Source organism: Gymnodraco acuticeps, unplaced genomic scaffold, assembly GCF_902827175.1.
Source record: "Gymnodraco acuticeps unplaced genomic scaffold, fGymAcu1.1, whole genome shotgun sequence".
NCBI classification, from domain to species: domain Eukaryota; kingdom Metazoa; phylum Chordata; class Actinopteri; order Perciformes; family Bathydraconidae; genus Gymnodraco; species Gymnodraco acuticeps.
Window position 1 is genome coordinate 427501 of NW_022992014.1, and position 23365 is coordinate 450865.

The 23365-nt window shown below is 43.1% G+C and overlaps 1 protein-coding gene and 1 long non-coding RNA gene across 4 annotated transcripts in view; one reads left to right on the top strand and one right to left on the bottom strand.

Annotated features, from left to right (window-relative positions):
* The window catches only part of LOC117536515 (zinc finger protein 239-like), a 50364-nt gene extending 30147 nt beyond the window's left edge, over positions 1 to 20217 (bottom strand). The window contains exon 1 of the mRNA XM_034201418.1: positions 19804 to 20217. The gene's annotated coding sequence lies outside the window, so the exon portion shown is untranslated. The remainder of the gene's footprint in view (positions 1 to 19803) is intronic.
* On the top strand, positions 7965 to 9665 carry LOC117536523. 3 transcript variants are annotated; one of them, XR_004567571.1, is made up of 4 exons: positions 7965 to 8219; positions 8698 to 8776; positions 8863 to 8947; positions 9335 to 9665. It is a non-coding gene; the product is annotated as an uncharacterized LOC117536523 (long non-coding RNA). The 3 variants fall into 3 exon arrangements; XR_004567570.1 differs by having other exon boundaries at positions 8866 to 8947; XR_004567569.1 differs by having other exon boundaries at positions 8698 to 8947.
* Positions 20218 to 23365: the final 3148 nt, after the last annotated feature.

The following is a 23365-nucleotide window of genomic DNA, read 5'->3' on the forward strand; positions in this document are numbered from 1 at the left end:
CATTCATTCGGCCTTTCTTTCATGCTGTGCAAAGAAAAAGCAACCTCTGAATCCAGATATCTCACCATGACTCACGTACGCATGCACGTGCACGGTTGTGGCATGACCACCAAAACAGAAAGATATGGACACAAGATGTGTGCAAATGTATTTAGTTTCCTATCCATGTGAACATGATTTAAGTGTGTGTGTGGGGGGGACCTAACCTCCTCTAGGGTGGTCCGGGGGCATGCTCCCCTGTAAAGATTTTGCTTTAAATGTTGAAGTTAAAACCATCAATCTGGTGCACTTTGAGAGCAACATTAAGAGATCTATGGATACATCTCTTAACACCCATACTGTATGAAACAGAACTGTAAGCAGATTTTCTTTTTCTTTATGGATATTTTACAAATCACTCCCCTTTCAAACTGTATTCTTGTTTATTAATAGTGCTGTACATCAACAACTGTATAAAAACATAGCATAAATGCATACAAAAACAGACAACACATGAAACAAATGTAAAACACGAGACAATGAAACCAGATCAGAAGCCACAGACTGAGAAACTCTCCTACATGACGTAAAAACAATACAAAACACTAGTAAGATAAAAACCCAAATTTAAAAGCACAAATGGCCCCAGGGGCCACATGTATAACTCTGTGCGTAGGATTCACGTGGGAAGGTTGCTTACGTAGTAGAAATCCAAAAAATAGGTACAGAAATGTTCCGACATTTTCCGATTCACCAAACATTGCGTACCGGCGAGGAAATTGCGTACAGCCCTTCATACGCCGGTTTCCCTTTATAAATCACAATCGACTCGAAATGCGGTGCAGCTTTGGCTGGCTTCACGTAACGCCCATTTGCCTATAAATAGTCAAAGAAACGCCCATTCATTCATTCATTCATTTTGACTGACTTTATGAAGGAGATCGCAGGAAATGACGACAGAACAGCTAAAAAAGACATCTCACACCGTGTCAGATTGTGGGTTATTTTGGGGAGGTGGAGATAAATCATATTGTTTGGTGGATGCCGTTTGAACCAGAGTAGCAGCATGGAGGTCGGATCGTCACCAAAATAAATAAATAAGTGGTCCGAAAAAGGTTCATGACAAAAACAATACACATAGCCTTCCTCAGGCAGTGTGTTTGTACCGGGGACAGGAGACCCCCCCTTGATGAGAGACTGTAAGAAGTGATCGGGAAATCCCTCCGGAGTGGAGTCATGACGACTCGATCTGAATTATGTGTTTGTATTTGGTGGTTTGTGTCCCAGCTGTCGATCAGCTGTGCGCAGCCTCTCCACTGCAGCCTGTGCATCTCAACCCCGCCCCCCCCGCAGCAACTCTATATCCACCAGTTAAAGGAATTACAACTAATGTGGAGTCATGAACTTTGCTACATTTACGTGTCTGCACCACGCAAACAACGCCAATGTAAAGTGAATGAGGCTGCTTTGTCGTGGTGCACACACGCATTTCTACAACGTCCAGCAGTGAGCTTTTATTATATAAAACGTTTTTTAAATCTACTTTATAGCTTGTAGTAACTCACGGGAGGCTTCTTTTATTTGATTTGTATGCATAATAATTTTTATTTTTCGTCAGAATGTATTATGGTGCATTCGTTACGAATTTTTGTTCTCAAAAAACAGTGCATTGTGTGTAATACAACTGTGATTTTTATTAAATTAGTTTTTAAGGAAGGCCAGAGCTTCAGCTGTGTTAAATAGATTGTTCCCTTTAGTTAACGTTTTTTAAAAGAACATTATATTCCTATTTGATCATGTCCCCTTTATTGTATTACGGAGAGCAATGTGAGCGTCCATTCCCATTGGATAACGCAGGACTTTACACCCGGAAGTACTCTCTTTACTGTCGATTGAGTTTACAGTGATATCTGCACTACTCATCAACTCAAAAACACCAGATTATCCTTGTTGATTACACAACATTGATTGGTTTAAATTGTGTACAATGCTTTTGTAATGTTCCCCTTCGATTCGGAGAAACAAATATTTGTTCAGTTTAGGATGGCAGAAAACACTACCCAGAATCCTCAGCTAACCTTTTTAGACTACACCATGTGCTTTGCTCGACAAACCCCGTGATTTGTCCTCAAGCTCTGTGATTGGATGTTGGAGTGGCAGTGCGCGAAGTTTAGGCCGAGCGTCAAACAGCATTTTGAACTGGAATGAAACCCATCGACGGCACACTATTCAAAACAGGAATCAAACGTCTCTCTCCCCCCCTTAGGCCACAGGCTCCTCCAACAGTGCAACACAATAAAACAGATACACAGAAAAAAATGGTGCAAGTCAATACAAACAGAAAAATTGTAAAATAGTAAAAAATGAAATAGTGCAATAAGAGTCTATACAAGTGATTGGAATATATGATATATTAGATAAATAATTTCTAAGTAGCAGCCAGATGAATGTTATGGATGTTGTTTCAAAGTTCAGGTGTGTAATAGTCTTATGGCCTGTGGGATGAAACTGTCCCTGAGTCTGGTGGTTTTAGTCCGGATGTAAGGTAAGATAAGATAAGATGGTACTTTATTGATCCCAATTTGGGAAATTGTTTTTTTTGCAGCAGCATAAAAGACAAGGCATTTTACAATAAAACAAAACTACAAATAAACAAGAATAGAAATAAAATAAAATAGAAAATATACGTGTTGAAATAGAAAATATACATGTAGATATTATATATACAAATATATATTAAAAAATATATGACCTATGGAATATGGAATATTAAATATTGAACAGATTATATATGTGTAAAATGTACAGCGAGGCTTTATTCCAAGAGAAACTATGGAGCAGAGAGTTCTCTTCCAGCCAGAGGTGATTTATTGTACAGAGTTATTGCAGTGGGCAGGAATGTGTTCCTGTATCGGTCCTTGTGACAGCGGAGCTGCAGCAGTCTGTTGGAGAAGGAGACACTAGCAATAACAGTGTGTTATTTAGAAAATAATAACAAATTAGAAGGAAAAAAAGATTTAAAGAAATACAGATTTCAGTATTTTGAGGTTGATTCATTTATTTTCCTCACAGACGACAAAAGAAGTCCGACATTAGACGATTTAAAATAAAAACAATAATCGCGGCTTGATATTGAATAAGAAGATGTTTTTATGAACCCCACAGCTTCCGGTCTTCCAAGACCCGACCGGACAAAAAGACGTGTTGCAGGCACGAAACACATTACCAATAGAAATCCATTGCTTTTAAAATCGTTCTGTGTGACATGAAAAAAAGGGGAAAATCGTGTTGGTGAACACGAATCAATAGATTAAATGTTGTGACTATTACACGAAATGCTGTGAGACAGGGTTGAAACGTCTGCCTGCTCTCCACAATGATCAATGACAGCGAGCGGATGGTCAAAGTAAGGTAAATAAACAGAATCACACTAAGTCTGGTTTGTGTTGCCTGACTCTATAATTTTTTTTATAAGTGTGTGGTTACGTTCTAGTCACTTTGCTCAGCGCTACTGCTTGTTACTACTTTTATTTGCCATACTAGCCTTTAACTGTTAGCTCAGGTTAATCTCACCCCGCCGTAAACGTGACATATGCTGTTCTTGCTTCTAGCCCAAAAACGTTTTGGTGCTTGGTAAGAAGCAAGAGCAAGCTCCGCTGCGGTGTGAACAGGAAAAAACAATGCATATCAGGCTCTAGCTCCGAACCGGCCCTGGAACCAGTTGGTGTCAAAGGGGCATGAGAGATTCAAGGCACTCCTTACTATACTTACAGAGGTGGAGAAGTACTCAGATCTTGTACTTGAGTAAAAGCAGAAGGTGTAGAAGTACTCAGATCTTGTACTATATATACACACAGTATATATATATATATATAAATAAAAAACAACGCTGTTTTCTCCTGGGTTCCCTTGAGCCCGGCCTGTCTTTATGTCCATGGAGAATTTGTTTAAACAGTTCCGTCCTGTCTTTATTCATTAAAGAGCTTACGAAATGCTTTTAGCACCTGTTAGTGGGCTTAGTATATGATAGAGGTTGCATTTGTATTGTGAAATGTGCCATATGATTTTTTTATTATAGATCTATTTTTAATAAATCACGATTATAACAGCATACAAAGTTGTCAGTTAGTAACAATCGTTCGTTGCGCTGGAAACATCAACTTCGGCCATTTCCGGCGGTCACGTCATGAGTAGAACACAGCTGGTCTCAATCCCGTTTGAATGCATTGAAGGGCCAAATATTATGACAAAGGATCAGTGGCGTTTCTAGGTGTACAAAACTGGGGGGGCAGAAAGAGGTCGGGGGAGAGAGAGAGAGAGAGGGGGGGACAGAGAGAGGGGGGGGAGGAGAGAGAGAGGGGGAGTGTCAAATTACATACTGAAGACCACAAGAGCAACACTGAGCGCATACATTTACGTACACAGCGTGGGGATGTCATAGTAATGCACCTTCATACATGGAGTAAAGGTCACCATCACAAAGCAATTCTTAACAATAACAACAACCGTAATGCTTTAGCATTAAAACACCATAGACTGTAAATATAAGGAAAACACAGACACTCATCATCGAGGTCACAATATCAATCGATCCAGCAGAGGCAAAACACAGAAGATCAACAAAATATATGACATAAATGAACTTACCAAAGCTGAAGGCTCACTTGAAAAGAAAAGCGGCACGGCGGTCCTTCCTCTGACAGAATGTGTCTATCACTTTGGGGATGAAGTCCTGTAGTTGCTGGATCAACTGGCTTTCAATTGAAAGCATGGCCAATGCGTTAAGTCGCGGCTGTCCCATGGTGTTGCGAGTGAAAGTCTTTATCCTTTTGAGGGTGGAAAAGTTCCTCTCTGACTCGGATGTCGTCATCGGAGTTGTCACTATTATTTTGACCAAAATAACAGTCTCAGCAAACGTTTCCTCCAAGTTGTTCTCGTGAATGGATTTCAACAGAGACAGGGCAGTGTTTCCAGTGTGAAGCTCACTGTGGCGGTAGAGCGTGGTCAGCTCAGACTTCAACTTCTCCTTGTTTCCCAACGCAGGCCAGTTTCACGGCGCAGTCAAGCTCAGGTGTAGGAAATGACAGGACATGCTGTGGGAAGAATGAGCTGTCAACAAGCTTTGCAGCGATCAAATGGTCACTGTGAGAACCTCTGTTCCACCTGTGAGATGACTGTCACAAGCCTCCTTCATCACCGGCGCTGTGCTGCTGACTCGTCGGCCTGGCTCGTCTGTTCCATCATGAGCAGTGGCGGCCAATGCATCAGTTTTCTGCCTCATTTTCTGAACATTTTCCTTGAAACGGCAGAGCGCGCTGTTGATCCCAGGTGCATCGATGCTTCGTTTTTGCAGAGTGTTGTATAGAACATCCACTTCTGGCATAAGCAACGAAAAAAACTCCAGGAGCTGCATAAATGCTCGGTCCCGCAGTTTCTTTGACAGGCCGTATGCCTCACTTATGGTGACCGCATCCCATCCTGGTTGTGCGCGTATATGCTCCATACACTGAAGTAGTGCTTCTCGGGTCTCCCAAACCGCGTTCACAGTTCTGCTTTTAAAGTTCCATCTCACAGCCGGTGGCCGTGGGATGCGTCTCTGTGTTGCCTCTGCAAGAGCTGCAACACGTTTTGGAGCACCGGAGAAAAAAGTGGAAAAAGCAGTTAGATCTGCAAAAAACACCTTCAGGATGCTCATCCTTGCTGAACACAGTTGCTGCAGGGTCAGGTTCAGTTGGTGGGCGTAGCAGTGAACTAACTGAGCGTTTGGGTCCGTCTCCTTCATCACCGTCTGTACCCCGCGCACGTTACCGCTCATGACGGCCGCCCCGTCATAGGTCTGAGCGATTAGCTTTTCTTTCAGCTTCAGGGGTTCCAGAACAGCCTTGATGCTGTTAGAGAGACCTACACCAGTTTTGTCCTTTACTTCCACAAACTCCAAAAAACGCTCTGTAACTGTGAGGTCAGGCATAATGTATCGCAGCACAATCACCATTTGCGATTTACAGGAGACATCGGTTGTCTCGTCGGCCTGAACGGCAACAAATGATGTGTTGTCCACTTGCTTGGCTATTTCCTCCCTGTACACATCATACATGCAGTCCAAGAGTTCATTCTGTATGGTGCTTGATGTCCCTTTGAAAACAAGCTGAGCTTCGTAGTGCCGTTGAAGCCTGGAATCGCCCTCACACATTGTCTCGAAAATTGACCTGAATATCCCTGGATTCAGAGAGTCCGCCGACTCGTTGTGGCCCCGCAGTGCTGTCTCACATTTCCCACACAGTTGAATACAGGTGATGATCCGACCAAGCACGTACCTGTTTTCTTCCACCTTCCTATTATGAGAATCAATGCCGCGTCTGTAGGCGCTGTCAATCTGAGCTGCAACATTCACCCTTCCAAGTAATCCCAATTTTACGGCATTTTCCAAATGACTGTTGCTGCTCTCATGCTTCATTGTCCTCTCCGAAAGATGCTTTAAGTCCTTGTAACCTGTCCTCGACCAAGTACCTTGATCTTCACCAAAAAGCAGGCAAGGAAAGCAAAAGAGGGAATTCTTCTGGATGCTCGCCGTTAGCCATTTCTTTTTAGCAAACCACTCAGCGTTAAACCCACGTTTAACTTTGCCCGCAGTCTGGACCATTTGGAAATCCGGTGGATGGTGGGCACCGAGACGCTTTACCTCCAGTTTCTCTCCGAGACTAAGTGTCTCAAATGTGTGCTCCAGTAAATGGTCAACTTCATTCATTTTCTTTCAGTTGTTTACTTCTTTTAATCGCTGGTGATGTTAGCTATATGCTGCTCTCTCGTCTCCTCTTCAAACTACACGTGACGTTTCGCAGCACTGCACACGTGAGTACTTACAGCCAATCAATTCTGAATTATGTGAGATGACGTATGGTGGGGATGGGAGCACTATGCCCCTACGGTCATTATTTTTTTGCCACACACATTAAATAGAAAAATACTCTGAGCATGCGCAGTGTAGTTTTTACAATCACCGTTCACTTAGACTGTGAGAGGGAGGGGCAGGATCGGGTTTTGTCCCACATGGCTCTAAACAGCTCAAAACGGCACTCTAGACACTAATTAGAAGAACACAGACTAAAACAGAAATGTACAGACGAATCAGATTATTAAACATGACCTTAAAATATATTTTATATGTTTTTTTATTTATTTTTTAGTATTTTTTTGTAATCATTATTTGTAATACTTTCTTCTGACACTAGGTAGGGCTGTGCCCCACCTGCCCCTAATGACCCGCCGCCACTGCAAAGGATGCACAGCAATAAGACGCCAAGAATAATTGGCAAGCGATATGTTGTATGGGGCCGTCTCAACATCTGGTTATGGGATGTTTTTGTGGCCAAAAAATTATCAAATGTTGCGTATATGGACAAAACAAGTGCGTCGTATGAGGCGGACTTTTGCTAGACCAGGTAACCCGGGGTCGATGAAACCATCGAGAGATCGTGTTTCGAACAATCAACAATGCCCGCTAAGGAGAGAGTAAAAACTTTCTCGAAGGTTCGTTTTGCTTTCTTACAACGTTACGTTAACTTAACCTTACAGTGTTGTAGGCTACAGTGCGTAGATGCGGCGGACAGACAGACGTGTCTCAGTTGGTTTGGTGTCCTCTGCTTACTTTTAATAGCCTACTTGTAAATACAACTTTTGGCCCGTAATTTCAATTCCCCATTTCAGCGACCAGAGAGAGGGGGGGGGGGGATATATCCAGTCTCCGTTATTATGAGAGTGCTCTCATACTTTAAATTGTATATATTTATATAAATATATTTGTGTGTGTGTCCGCATTTGTAGCCTGTTATTGTCTCATTATACAGCACTGTTAATGAATCAAAGTAAATATGTGGGGGAACAATGTTCAGCTGATCTAACAGAGATTATAAAATACAGTGCTATGACAAAACACTCGACAGCTGATGCAGCTGTTGCCATGTAATAATGGACGTCGCTTTAATATGACCGCTCAGAGGAGAGGAGTTCTCATTTCTTTAAATGTCTGCTGCTTCCCCTCCTCTCTCATCGGTCCCCCTCCTCGGTCCTCCGCTCGCATCTCCTGTGGGCGGGACTAAGTCTCGAGGAGGGGAAATTTAAGAATTGAGAAGCCTCTTAGGTTACTTCCCTTAAGAGCTAGCTGTCTTAGCTAACAACAGTTAGCAGCTAACGTTTTCTGCAGTTTGTGTTTCCACTGAAAAACGTGATGTAGTTATTTAAGGGTAAGTTAACTAAACGTTATCTTACAAGTAGAGAGAGTTAAGTTCTGTTTAAAATCGTCAATGTAATGCACGTTAAAGGTTTTGTGTTGAGCATGAAGTTAGCTTTACTGTAGCTCACCAAAGGTTAGCATGTTAAGCTGCACTTTATGTGGCAGCTCGCTTAATACAAAGAGAGGTTTTGTGCTTCATTGTAAACTTTTCTTACAAATGTGTGTTAATCTACCTGAAATTGTAGGGACAGTTTTTTTCTACTCAACTATACAGACCATTATTGAGGAGATGCAAAACATACTGTAAATCCGACATATACTTTGAGTAATGTTAGTTTGCTGCTAAAAAAAATGGAACATTATCAGATGAGGACATCACCAAAGTGTGTGAGTCTGTCAGGGGATTTGATCTGTTCTCTGCATGTCGTACATGATGAATTAAAAATATAATTGCAAAATGTAAGTCTCTTGCTCTTGTCATCGTTCAGGCTTTGCATTTGAACTCCTATGACTGGTTACACTCTTGAAGGGAACGACTTCCTGGCCTTCCTGACATCCAGGAAAAAGGTGAGATTCTAATCCATTTCAATGCCAACAGCAAGTCATTGTTTTTCAATATGATTTTTTTGGGGAATTTCTGTTGTATTGGATAGTAGAAATCTACTGGAACCTAACACCAGAGAGAGAGGGAGGAGATGATATGCAGCAAAAGGCTCCATGTGGAACGTGTTCTATCAGGTAAAGCACTTTGGTACCCAGTTATTTATGGTATTGAGTTTGAATTTAGCCTTTGGAAGGTAATTTCCAACAGTGCATTGTAATGACTGAAAAAAACATTTCTTTGTCTCTTAACATTCCTGAAATAATTTGTTTTTTTATTTTTTGATATCAATCAAAGTTTATTTATATAGCCCAATATCACAAATGTTACATTTGTCTCAGTGGTCTTCACAGTGTGTACAGAATATCAGTATGACAATACGACACCAATATTGTTTTGTTCTTTATTTTTGTTGTGAGAATCACTTTGCAATTGTGTAAGTGCTATATAAATAGTTATACTAATATTATTGTTGTTACCATCATTACAAATGTTTTCTTTGTTTTCTTTATTTATCGCTGCAGAAAGGATCATGCCAGCCCACATCAAACACCTGATCAAGAACTTGTGAATCTTCAGGCAGAAAAGATGAAAACACCTTTTCAAAGTTCCAGTTTCCTGTACATGGAACCATGCCTGTCCTCTGTTCCACATGTCTTCAGTCAGTCCTGGTGCCTGTACTACGAAACAGGATTTTCGCTTAGCTGGCTAACTTCAGGGAAAACTCTGGGTTTCCGGTCCTACGAAGCTGGTTCTCTTTTTAGCAGGCTAGCTCTCCATGGTAACTTATGCTGAGCGGCTAACCTGTTCGGGAGCAGGTTAGGTTGCAGGCTAAGAGATCGATTCAGTGAAAGCTCCGCCTGCTGACCAATCAGAGCTCAGTGTGCGGAGTTTAAAGCGATCAAGTCATATTACAGGAGAAAGGAAATACAGTTTAAATTGTGTGAACGTGAAAACTAATAGAATATCACCTCCCATCTTCAGAGCGATCTGACTATTATAACATTAACGTTAAGAAAGCTTACTTAAATATCTGCCACAACATAAGTAATTGGATCAGAGTAACATTAAGTACAGTCCGCGGCATATCACTTCATAATGTATCATATATGTCCTTATCTGAGTCAGCTGAGCCGTATCTGGCCGTGCAACACTCAGTGTCACATACTGGATGCAGAAGTATTATTTTAAGCAACACATTAAGTTGACGAAACACTCGAGTCAAATGTAATTAAAGTCAGATCGTGTCTTAGACGGGGCAGTGATATCATAAACCTGTTAATGTACGCATTCAAACACTTGTTCTGTTACCAGCTGTATTCACCTTGCAGGTGCAGCTCTGTGGCTTTGATCCTGGATAAAGTGTTTAAGTCATGGATGTTTAAAGTTTAACTTCTTCATATGTCTAATATTATAGTTGACTTTTCATTCAGGAAGTATGACGCTGCGCTGTCAGTACGCTTCTCCATGTTTGCGATTGGTCGAATGCTCCAAATACCACCCCTTTCATGTGAACGCGCACCTAACTAGATAGGACACGGCTGGCTTGAGCGATCCACTTGATAACCCGCGTCGTAGTACCGTTTAGCGAGAGCGAGTATGTTTTGGATTAGGCCAACCGGCTAACTCAAACATATCCAGGTTAGGTTGAACCAGCTTCGTAGTACATGCCTCTGGACCCTATGACTTGGACACTAGTTCTACCAAGGCTTATTAGAGGTAAGAGTGGTAGGAGAGGAGTGGAGTTATCTTTGTATTTAGGCTGCAAGTCGGCAAAGGTGATCAGATGCTAATAATGATCCGATTAATTTGATATTGATTGTCTGCCAATACCGAATCCTGATCCGATTATTCTATTTCCCAGATAATACAGCTGCACCGTGTACACTAGCTCTATTTGTTTTTGCCATTGTAATTCACCATAAGCAATTGTTGACTGTAACGTCTATGCCAACCAACTGTAATTTGTAATGTATTATACTTTAGCGGTTCTGGCAACCACAGCAGCCCAAATGTTAACGTGAATGTCAAGTTTTCTTTTTACAGTGTACTTATATCTGTACATTTATTTTCAGTTTGCGTGAAGAAGTGGCTTCAACAGACAGAAGTGCTGGCCAGATTGGGAAAGGCTGGTCGCTACACAACGGGAAACATTATGGACATGAACAAGAAAAAACCAAAAACACTTTCTTTGTTGCCTTTTTGTTATCATACATAGTGTTACGGTTTTTGTTACCATTTAAATATTGAATTCTATGTATTACTTTTATTTTTAAATCAAATGCACCGGTTTAAGATAATATATTTATTTTGATGTGCAGGTTGATTTGCAGGTCGGTTGTTATTTGTATAGTTACTGTGTATTTTATTATATTAACTAGCTATTTATTAAATAAAAAATACTGTTATGAACACTATACAATGTCTTTATTTTGGTAGATACCAGAATACATGACACAATGAATCTTTGTAATATATTTATGTTCTCTTGTTTAAATAATCATACCAGTATTTAATGTGTGCTGGTCACCCGGAATCCTGGTAAGCTCCCAGCAGGGTATATTTAATACTATTATTAAACATAAGCTGGTGATAGATGGATAAACCAGCCATCCTGGCCAGCTAAAGTGTCCAAAACCCCTCTCCAGCCAACCATTCCAGCCTAATATCTACTGGCTGGTCAATTTACAACAGCCTGACCAGCTACATTTATCTAAGCTGGTTTTTTCAGTCATTATTATTTATTGAGAATCTCTATGAATTATAGTCAAATGTATATACCAGTCTCTGTTCTGTTGCCTGAGCCAAGTTTGCCTGCTCCATTACGATATATTATTATTTGTTTACTATTTATTGAGAATCTCTATGAATTCAAGTCAAATGTATACCAGTCTGTGTTCTGTTGCCGCATCGGATCTCCGCCCAATCCAGGATCATCACCCCCCTAGTTCGCTCCCGTCTGTATATCTACCGCTACTTGAATACTGTGGCTCAAACTGGTATGGTTCCACCACGTTAGATTCGCCCGCATGATCTGATTCCACCACACCGGCATCCTCTTCAATAAAATCCTCCTCTTCTTGAAAGTGCACCGAGTCTATTGACGACTCACTGTCACTCGATTCTATCTCCAGAGTCCGACATCAGCCATATAGGTAGTGTATTATTCAACAAGTGTTCTACTCGGGACGTGCGTGACGTCACTAACCGGCGAAAGCTGTTTTGTTCGGAGCGGTCGTGTAACATCGGAAAGTTGGCATGGAAAGTTGTAATAAACCACGATTTATAAATACAGCGGGCATTTTGTCATGATTTCCCATTAATAATAGTATATATATTATCGTAATAAGAACAGTATTGTCCTTCATTTCGTAAGCTCTTTAAAACAAGGGAATGACATGTTTATAATGTGCTGAAAAACAGAAAAAGATGCACATCCCTGCATATTTTTATTTTGATAGTCTGAAAATTTTAACAAAAGAGAACAGAATCAAGCTGAAATCATAAATATCTATAGATACATTAATAATTGGTTCTTCTTGCAATAGGCACGTTCACACCGGAGTACTTTTCCCCGTACTTTTCGCGTTTGGTTCCGTTAGTACCCCTTATGTCGCGTTCACACCAAAAAGAGTACTTAGTGCCGGGAACTTTTACCCCCATTGTTAGTGCCTGCTAAAGAGGTGGTACGAAAAAATTACCAATTTCTATTGGCTGGGCGAATTGCAAACCACGGCCCGTAAAACTCTGAAATGTTTTTTGAAGCCGCCATTGTATTTGCTGGCATTAGCATTAGCCCCGCACACCAACGGAGAGAGAATAACTTATGGCAACACAAAAAAAAACATGGGAGCAGTGGAGTGATGAGGTGTCGGAGTTCTGGCGATTTACTCGGAAGGCTTCAGTAGAAGCCAGTCCCCAACTCTGGGGACTTCCGCCGGGGCCTTCGGGTGGCAGTATACGCCGTGAAGTTGTTTGCGGCCTGCCAGTAAACCCAAAGCAGAAGAAGACGAAGTGACGTCAGCGGCTCATTTCCGTAATCTTCCCTCAGGGAAAAGTACTCCGGTGTGAACGCGATGGGTACTAAGTGCCGGCACCAAGTACGGCAAAGTACTTATATTTTATAAAAAGGAAAAAAAAAAGGCTATTAGAAAGTTAGTTGAAAAACAGCATAGTGAAACAATTCTTCATAGATCAGGAACCGTTACAAACATGACTTAAATTGGAAGAAACAGCATCTCTGTGGCCTTTTGTTGGCATAGTGTGAACATAAAAAACTGTTCGTTAGACTTCAATTAAGAAGAGACTCTTAACCTGTTAAACCCGAGAGGACCCTAATCCGGGTCTGGCGGGTAGTTTTTGTGTCTCAGGGTTTCTCAATATTTAAAAACCTATTAATGTGTCAAACCAGATTAACGGGAAGAAACTCCGCTAATTGACGATACAAACCATTTTTACCAAAACAAAAACACAAGTCTCATAAGAAGCGTCTAACTGACCCCTGAGCGAAAAAATGTTAACGCACTTGGCACAGAACTCAAGGTAAAGATACCCTTATTACTTATCGTAACTGCACATACAAGCTATCCGATTAAAGCTGAGATTACACAGATTAAAAAGGTATTAGTATCATCACTGAGCGATCAGAACTCGCGACAGGGGAAGCAAACACAGACATCACAACACGTAGCATTACGGAGCAAACACGGGAGATCGTCTCACTTTAGCTGTTATTCTGATCAAAATTCGTGTTCAATGGCATTACAACAATAAAAACGCAGCTGAAGGTTAATCCAATGTGTCTGTTACTTTGAAAAAATTATTTATAATCCATAATTCAATTTGTATTTAAAAATCGGTGAATTAATATTAGCTGCTAATGGTAGCCACCAGAGTGTATCGCAGATTCCGGTTCCGGGGCATTCTGGCTGTGCAGCACTCATTCACCAATGGGTAATGTTTAGATGGATTTTAGGAACTTCCCCTCGATTCTATTGGCTCCAACAGTTAAAAAGAGATGTCAATCATCCAAATCGACCAAGGGGGGCCAGACATATGTAAAATCCACCCAAATGACCCCAGAAGTGTTTTTTTTCTTCTAAATCTCCCTAAAAAATATCAAATTTCACTTGTTTTGCATCAATCTTGATACAGGGTACTTATATGTTATAGTAGATTCCTAAAGCTTTTAGTCTACTATCCCATCATTCAAGGGTGGTTTTCACTATAAGTAAAAGAAAAAGTGGGACGGACACAATAATTAAAAATGTTTTACTATGGTCAATCTGAATTTACATTAAAATAAAATAAAAATCTATATTAATTCTGTCTTTTTTTACATCTAACTCACAGGTTTATCATTGCTTTGAGAAAAAAAATTATCATCATCATTTGTTCTGGGAATGTCATTTTCGAGTCTGAGACCTGAAAAACAGGCTCAGGGCTTAACAGGTTAAAATATAACAATACAGCTCTCAGGACATCAGGAGGAGGAAACAACTAGCTTGGCTCTCATAGTTGTTCAAAACTATGCGGTGTGGATTCGCTCGTGGACTTTAACGTATCGTCCACACGATTTTGTCGCATTGAAGCTTGCCGGTGTTTTTTTTTATCCCCAAATGTCCACCACTAACATGCGCAGTTTGCAATATCACATCACGAAAGCTACTCGGCACCACCACCTGAAACATTGCCTCCCCCACAGCATCACCAACACAGGGCACCCACTTACGCACCAGCAAGTCCCCCTGAACATAGTAACCCTGGGCTATGTCTCTGACCTTCTCTGCCGGCAACAACTCAGTCCACAGAGCAGAAAGAGATGAATCGTCCTTCTGACTCCTGACCCAGTCCTCCTTTGACACCGACGAAGGGAGATCAGGCAGTGAGACCACATGTACCACATTACTTTAGCTACACTCCGAAACATGTGGGTCAGCAGACATTTTACGGCTCTGTGCACGTGTCACAGCACAAACTGGAAACACACTTGGAAACTGCAAACCACTCTCATCTGGCTCCCCAGATGCCACCGGCCTGGAAACCACCACAGGCGGTGGCACACCAGCCCACACAGCACTACCAGCGAGATCGTTGCCCAAAATCACATGTATCCCATCAAGTGGCAACACGGGACGCACGCCGATAGACACAACTACCCGCACCAGCTCGCAATCCAGCACTATTGTATGCCGTGGCACAGGGATCTCCATGCCCCTCATCAGCACAAAATCCCCCGTTTCTGTCTCTGACAAAAAAAGCAACACTGACTCAACAATGAATGAGTATCTAGCCGCTGTATCACGCAACACCTTAATCGGCACATATTTGTCACTACCGACTACTGATACAACAGCTTCAGTGATGAACGGCTCAAAACCAGAACCTGCATCCGGGTCGGCACAAACCGGCTTCTTATCAGGCACCATGCCCGAGCCTACACCCAACGGTTTTTTATCCAACACGGCAGAACAACACATGGCTGGAGCATGTGGTGACAAACGAGGCTTCCCTTTAGTTTCCAGCAACGGACACTGCTCCTTCCAATGACCCCCTCCTCTGCCATAATGACATAGGTCCACTTTGGCCCCCTCGGGTCGCCCTGTACCTACAAATCTACGTGAGGAGCCTGGTGAAAACTTTGCACCACCGCGGGCATAGTCATTGTCTTCTCCACGTTTCCAATCACCCCTAGAATACTTCTCAGTAAAACTGCCCTTATGTGTTAACACAAAATCGTCCGCTAATTCAGCAGCTCTAAACGCGGTGGAAGGTTTCTGTTAATTCACATAAGTGGCCACACGCTGAGGGAGAATGTCTTTAAATTGTTCCAAGACAATGAGCTCACAAAGACCGTCAAAACTTGCAACCTTTGCACCACCGCTGAAAATGAGAAGTTAAATCACGGATAAACTCCACATGTGTCTGCTTATCTCCCTTGACCCAACTTCTGAACCTTTGACGATATGCTTCAGGAACCAGTTCGTAAGACTTCAACACCGCTGATTTTACTCTATCATAGTCCAAAGCATTTGCCACAAATAGCTGAATAGGCTTCCTGTGCTCGCCTAGTGAGTACACACTGAAGTAACAGCACTCTGTCCGAATCGGACCAGTTTCTTGCCTCTGCTATGCGTTCAAATAGAGTGAAAAAAATGTCCGGGTCACGCTCATTGAACTTTGGCCCTAATCGCAAGTAAGAAATGATATCGCCACTGCCTGATGCCGACCTATCACCACCATCCTCCCCTGGAGAAAACTTGCCCTCTCCCATCAGCCGTAATCTAGCATGTTCCACCTCACATTTCATCTTTTCCACCTCCAGCATCTTCTCCACCTCTAAACGCTTCTCTACCTCCTGCTGCTGACCCCTCATCTCCAACTTCTCCTGCTCCAACCTCAACTGCAATCTCTCCTGATCAAACTGCATGGCCAAAAGCTCCTTTTGCTGCTCGAACGTCAAACCAGCTGTCTGAACCACTACCGGCACGAACCCTGCCGCACCAGACTCACTCTTCTGCAACACCCCCTGCTCAAGATGACACAATGACAGTTGTAATGTCATGTTTCCGCTTGCTCCCCACAACAGCAATGTCATAGTGCTCTGCTATTTCGACCAACTGCGCCTTCTGGCAACCATCTAAGAAAGACACTGAGGGCGCATCCACAAACGCTGACAAAGAAGCCATAATAGCCAATCAGAAAGCAAAGTATTAAACTGCCAACATGCATGGGCATAAGATTAACCCAACAGAGAATTTCCCCCTAACTGCCCAAACAAAATCTTCCTAATCTCACCTAGTCTTCATGTGGCTTGCGGTGGGTAATTACGCATTGGAACCCGGCGGAGTTATGGAGCGACCTGCACGCAGGTCACACCAAGAACTCACGCGGATGTGCCCCCGAGACAGCTGTTCGAAAACAACTGACACTAACCACGTCGCCACAACACTATGAAAACACAAAAAAAAACAGACGCAACCCAAGGGGAGGGAAACGCCACTTAAGCCTAGCGGGGAAAATCTCTTTTACAAAAGCGTAACAAACAGCACTCTTCCTTTGAGCCACATTCTCAATTGAATCACAGACCCTAAGCTCCCGGTCTCCACCTGCTGGACTGGAGCCAGATGCGAATTGCACTTCTCAAGCTCTGACAAAAACAATGTCTCTAGCTACCATGGACATGATCCACTAATAAAACACAAGGAGTTAATAGCAAAATATCTTTCCCTCTGCCTCTACAGGGAGTAAAGGTCAATGGCTGCAGTTAAAGTGTTTGTCTTTTCAGGAGAGGATGCGTTGAAGAAGAAGAGGGTGCGCTTTGGATGTCCGCTCTCTCCAGAGTTCTTCGATAAGGCGCTGCCCCCCAGCACCCGCTAAAAAGGGGTCCACCCCAGCCCGAGCCCCACACCCCGGGGGAGCTTACACCCGCGCTCGGTTCTGAAGACCCCACAGAGGATCGAATCGCCACAAACTCAGCGGGACCTCAGCAGCCCCACGACACTCGCCATACATCTCAAACCGCAGAGTGTCGTCGGTGGGAGAAGACCAGATGGGCGCTGCTTGGTGCGCCGCAGCACGAGGACCAAGAGCGGTGTCATAAAGGACAGCTCAGCGGGGGGGATGGTCTGGGTCACCCACACCTCCCCTGAGAGCCTGAAAGGGTCCCGCTAGAGGACCAAGGACCGGCGGGTCAGAGCTGCACAGACCTCGACTCTTTTTAAAAATATTTTATTCAAGTGTTTTTTTTAAATGGAGTGGTGTGCATGTTTTTATATTTTATTCAAGTTTGTTTTTATTGTAGTGGTGTGCACTACTAAAAGGAGGGGAGGCCACCTTATTCAAACAATTATAGACCCCTGCTCAAACAAAGATGACACAATGACAGTTGTAATGTCATGTTTCCGCTGCATCCACAAATGCTGACAAAGAAGTCATAATAGCCAATCAGAAAGCAAAGTATTAACTGCCAACACGAGGGGTGTAACGGTACACGTACCGAAATTATTCGGTACGGGCCCTTCGGTTCGGTACAGGTGTGTACCGAAGTGTACCGAACGAATATAACGTTGAACGTAAAAAATTGAGAACGTGAACAACTTCTTGGAAGTAATCTCAGGTGCTGCGTCGCAGCATTCAGAGTCATTTGCTCACATTGGGTTCAACGCGTCATAGAGCGAGCAAGTCATTTCATTGGATGAGAGGCATACTATAAGAGCTGGTCAGAGGGATGCGTTCAAATGTAGTCAGTAATTTGAGGAACTGTCGAAAATTAATGGCGAACGCAGATAAAGTTGAGCTCGAAAATCTCCAGCATCATTGAAGTCTCCGGTTTGGGAACATTTTGGTTTTGCAGTTACGTACAAGGATGACGGACAAAGACAGGTGGACCGAACCAAAGCTGTTTGTCGGCATTGTTCAACTAAAATTGGTTACGCGGCTGGCAATACATCAAACTTGCACACTCTTGAAAAGGCATCACCCGAACGTGAATATCACCGGTACCAAAAGAAAAAAGACTGAAGTGCAAACCCAACTCCCACTAGCATTTAAGCTCCACCACTCGCAGAGAGTTCAGACCGAGCCAAAGCTATTACAAACACCAAATATCCTTATGTTGCCATGTTAGCAAAGCGCTACCTGGCTGTATCTGCTACCTCTGTCCCTAGAGAGAGGGTGTTCTCCACAGCAGGAGACATTGTTAGTGCCAGCAGATCTGCCCTTTCGGCAAGCAATGTGGACAAGTTCATCTTTCTTTAAACAACAAAATACAATGACAAGCAAGTCCTAATGTCAAACTGGCTGCTAGTACAGTAGGCTACAGTTCAAATACAGATTATTTCAGTTCATCGAAATGCTGCACCTTAATGTTCATTTTATTATATTTTGTATTTATTTGAGTGAATATTCACAGTTTAATAATAATTAAAAACCCAAAACTAATAGTTTATGTTTTGTGAGTACTAGTACAGTAAAGTTCAAATACAGATTATTTCAGTTCATCGAAATGCTGCACCTTAATGTTTATTTTATTATATGTTGTATTTATTTGAGTGAATACATTATTCACAGTTTAATAATAATAAATATATATATATATATATAGGTTTTGTTTTGTGAAAAAAAATTATGCTGTACCGAAAACGTACCGAACCGAACCGTGACCAAAAAACCGAGGTACGTACCGAACCGAAATGTTTGTGAACCGTTACACCCCCTAGCCAACACGCATAGGGCATAAGATTAACCCCAACAGAGAATTTCCCCCTAACTGCCCAAACAAAATCTTCCTAATCTCACCTAGTCTTCATGTGGCTTGCGGTGGGTAATTACGCACTGGAACCCGGCAGAGTTATGGAGCGACCTGCACGCAGGTAACACCAAGAACTCACGCGGACGTGCCCCAGAGACAGCTGTTCGAAAACAGCTGACACTAACCACGTCGCCACAACACTATAAAAAAAACAAAAAACAGACGCAACCCAAGGGGAAACGCCACTTAAGCCTAGCGGGGAAAATCTCTTTTACAAAAGCGTAACAAACAGCAACATCTTACCTCCTGATTGGCACACAAAACCTGACGACATGTCAAACACTACAGCTTCCTGAAACCCAAAAGACATGATGTGTCCCCCAAATAGCAGCGACAAGCCAGCACACAGCTGGACCACAACAATGAATCAACTGCTCAATGACACCATGTGCTGAGCACTGCACTAACTTTTTAAACAAATAACCCGTTGGACGAGCCCCCATTTGTTGCGACCTGGCTCAACTCCAGCAGCGCCATTAACAGACCACAAAGGTGAGAGCACTGGTCTTTATTTGATGTTAATCTGCTTGTTTACATGCGTGTTTACTTTGTATATATCAGACACACAACTGGTGGAAACCATAAATGTTTTATATTTTAGCTTCTCACCTCAGGACTAGAAATAATAATACATCTAATCAAACATGGTTCAAACAGATTAATACATTTACAAATATTCACCAGCAGCGTCTTGGTAGAATCTTTGAGTCTCTTCTCCTTCCTCACAGCGAACTGTTTGTCCTCTGCTGAGAGTGTGTTCCCAGGTGTGTTGCATTTAGCTCATTAAGTAGGAAGCTCACACTCTTCCTTTGAGCCACATTCTCAATGGAATCACAGACCCTAAGCTCCCGGTCTCCACCTGCTGGACTGGAGCCAGATGCGAATTGCACTTCTCAAGCTCTGACAAAACAATGTCTCTAGCTACCATGACATGATCCAATAATAAAACACCAGGAGTTAATAGCAAAGTATCTTTCCCCTCTGCCTCTACAGGGAGTAAAGGTCAATGGCTGCAGTTAAAGTGTTTCTGTCTTTTCAGGAGAGGAAGAGGAAAAGAGAGTGCATTTTGGATGTCGGCTCTCTGCAGAATATTTTGACAAGACGCTGCCCCCCAGTACCCCGCTCAAAAAGGGGTCCACTCCAGCCCGAGCCCCCACACCCCGGGGGAGCTTCCCGCGCTCGGTGCTGAAGACCCATCAAAACAACCAATCGCCCAAAGCTCAGCGGGACGTCAGCAGCCCCACCGATTCTGGAGCCTCGGTGGGAGAAGACCCCATCAGAGGGCGCTTGGTGCGCCGCAGTACTAGACATAATAGTGGCGTGAGAAAGGACAGCTCAGCGGGGGGGATGGTCTGGGTCACCCGCTAGAGGACCAGGGACCGGCGGGTCAGAGCTGCACAAACCTCGAAACTTTTTTAAAATATTTTATTCAAGTGTTTTTTTTTTTGTTTTTTTTTTTAATGGAGTGGTGTGCATGTTTTTATATTTTATTCAAGTTTGTTTTTAATGGAGTGGTGTGCATGTTTTTATATTTTATTCAAGTTTGTATGATTCTCGCTTCGGGTGCGAGAGTTCCCTGGTTCAAATCCCGGACGAGCCCAAGACATCTACTTAGGTTTGTGCCAGGTTTAGTTTAGGTATCATACATTCTTCGTTGGAAGCAATGTGTACTTCACAATTTGACCAACACTGTCCCTTGCTAGAAATCTAATGTTGATTTATGGCAAATAATGATCAAGGCTCATCTTCTGTGTAGGGAAGCCATGCCTTTTCATCCAAGCTGTGTTCATTGAGGACAAAGTGCAATAAACAGAATATCGTTGGGAAGACCAAAAAATAGCCTTTTATCATGGCTCGTTGGTCTAGGGGTATGATTCTCCGCTTAGGGTGCGAGAGGGTCCCGGGTTCAAATTCTGAAGGACCCCAAGACATCTACATAGGTTTGGGCCAGGTTTAGTTTAGGTATCATAAATTATTTGTTGGAAGCAATGTGTACTTCACAATTTTACCAATACTGTGCCCTGCTAGAAACCTAATGTTGATTTATGGCAATAATGATCAAGGCTCATCTTCTGTGTAGGGAAGCCATGCCTTTTCATCCAAGCTATATTTATTGAGTCCAAAGTGCAATTAATTGTAAAGTGTTTAGCAGTGTCATTTAAACAGGATATCGTTGGGAAGACAAAAAGATACACTTTTTTAAATGGCTCGTTGGTCTAGGGGTGTGATTCTCGCTTTGGGTGCGAGAGGTCAAGTAAGAAATGATATCGCCACTGCCTGATGCCGACCTATCACCACCATCCTCCCCTGGAGAAAACTTGCCCTCTCCCATCAGCCGTAATCTAGCATGTTCCACCTCACATTTCATCTTTTCCACCTCCAGCATCTTCTCTACCTCTAAACACTTCTCTACCTCCTGCTGCTGACCCCTCATCTCCAACTGCAACTTATCCTGCTCCAACCTCAACTCCAACCTCTCCTGATCAAACTGCATGGCCAAAAGCTCCTTTTGCTGCTCGAACGTCAAACCAGCTGTCTGATCCACTACCGGCACGAACCCTGCCGCACCAGACTCACTCTTCTGCAACACCTCCTGCTCAAACAAAGATGACACAATGACAGTTGTAATGTCATGTTTCCGCTTGCTCCCCACAACAGCAATGTCATAGTGCTCTGCTATTTCGACCAACTGCGCCTTCTGGCAACCATCTAAGAAAGACACTGAGGGCGCATCCACAAACGCTGACAAAGAAGTCCATAATAGCCAATCAGAAAGCAAAGTATTAAACTGCCAACACGCATGGGCATAAGATTAACCCAACAGAGAATTTCCCCCTAACTGCCCAAACAAAATCTTCCTAATCTCACCTAGTCTTCATGTGGCTTGCGGTGGGTAATTACGCACTGGAACCCGGCGGAGTTATGGAGCGACCTGCACGCAGGTAACACCAAGAACTCACGCGGACGTGCCCCCGAGACAGCTGTTCGAAAACAGCTGACACTAACCAGGTCGCCACAACACTATAAAAAAAACAAAAAACAGACGCAACCCAAGGGGAAACGCCACTTAAGCCTAGCGGGGAAAATCTCTTTTACAAAAGCGTAACAAACAGCAACATCTTACCTCCTGATTGGCACACAAAACCTGACGACATGTCAAACACTACAGCTTCCTGAAACCCAAAAGACATGATGTGTCCCCCAAATAGCAGCGACAAGCCAGCACACAGCTGGACCACAACAATGAATCAACTGCTCAATGACACCATGTGCTGAGCACTACACTAACTTTTTAAACAAATAACCCGTTGGACGAGCCCCCATTTGTTGCGACCTGGCTCAACTCCAGCAGCGCCATTAACAGACCACAAAGGTGAGAGCACTGGTCTTTATTTGATGTTAATCTGCTTGTTTACATGCGTGTTTACTTTGTATATATCAGACACACAACTGGTGGAAACCATAAATGTTTTATATTTTAGCTTCTCACCTCAGGACTAGAAATAATAATACATCTAATCAAACATGGTTCAAACAGATTAATACATTTACAAATATTCACCAGCAGCGTCTTGGTAGAATCTTTGAGTCTCTTCTCCTTCCTCACAGCGAACTGTTTGTCCTCTGCTGAGAGTGTGTTCCCAGGTGTGTTGCATTTAGCTCATTAAGTAGGAAGCTCACACTCTTCCTTTGAGCCACATTCTCAATGGAATCACAGACCCTAAGCTCCCGGTCTCCACCTGCTGGACTGGAGCCAGATGCGAATTGCACTTCTCAAGCTCTGACAAAACAATGTCTCTAGCTACCATGACATGATCCAATAATAAAACACCAGGAGTTAATAGCAAAGTATCTTTCCCCTCTGCCTCTACAGGGAGTAAAGGTCAATGGCTGCAGTTAAAGTGTTTCTGTCTTTTCAGGAGAGGAAGAGGAAAAGAGAGTGCACTTTGGATGTCGGCTCTCTGCAGAATATTTTGACAAGGCGCTGCCCCCCAGTACCCCGCTCAAAAAGGGGTCCACCCCAGCCCGAGCCCCCACACCCCGGGGGAGCTTCCCGCGCTCGGTGCTGAAGACCCATCAAAACAACAAATCGCCCAAAGCTCAGCGGGACGTCAGCAGCCCCACCGATTCTGGAGCCTCGGTGGGAGAAGACCCCATCAGAGGGCGCTTGGTGCGCCGCAAGTACTAGAAACAATAGTGGCGTCAGAAAGGACAGCTCAGCGGGGGGGGGATGGTCTGGGTC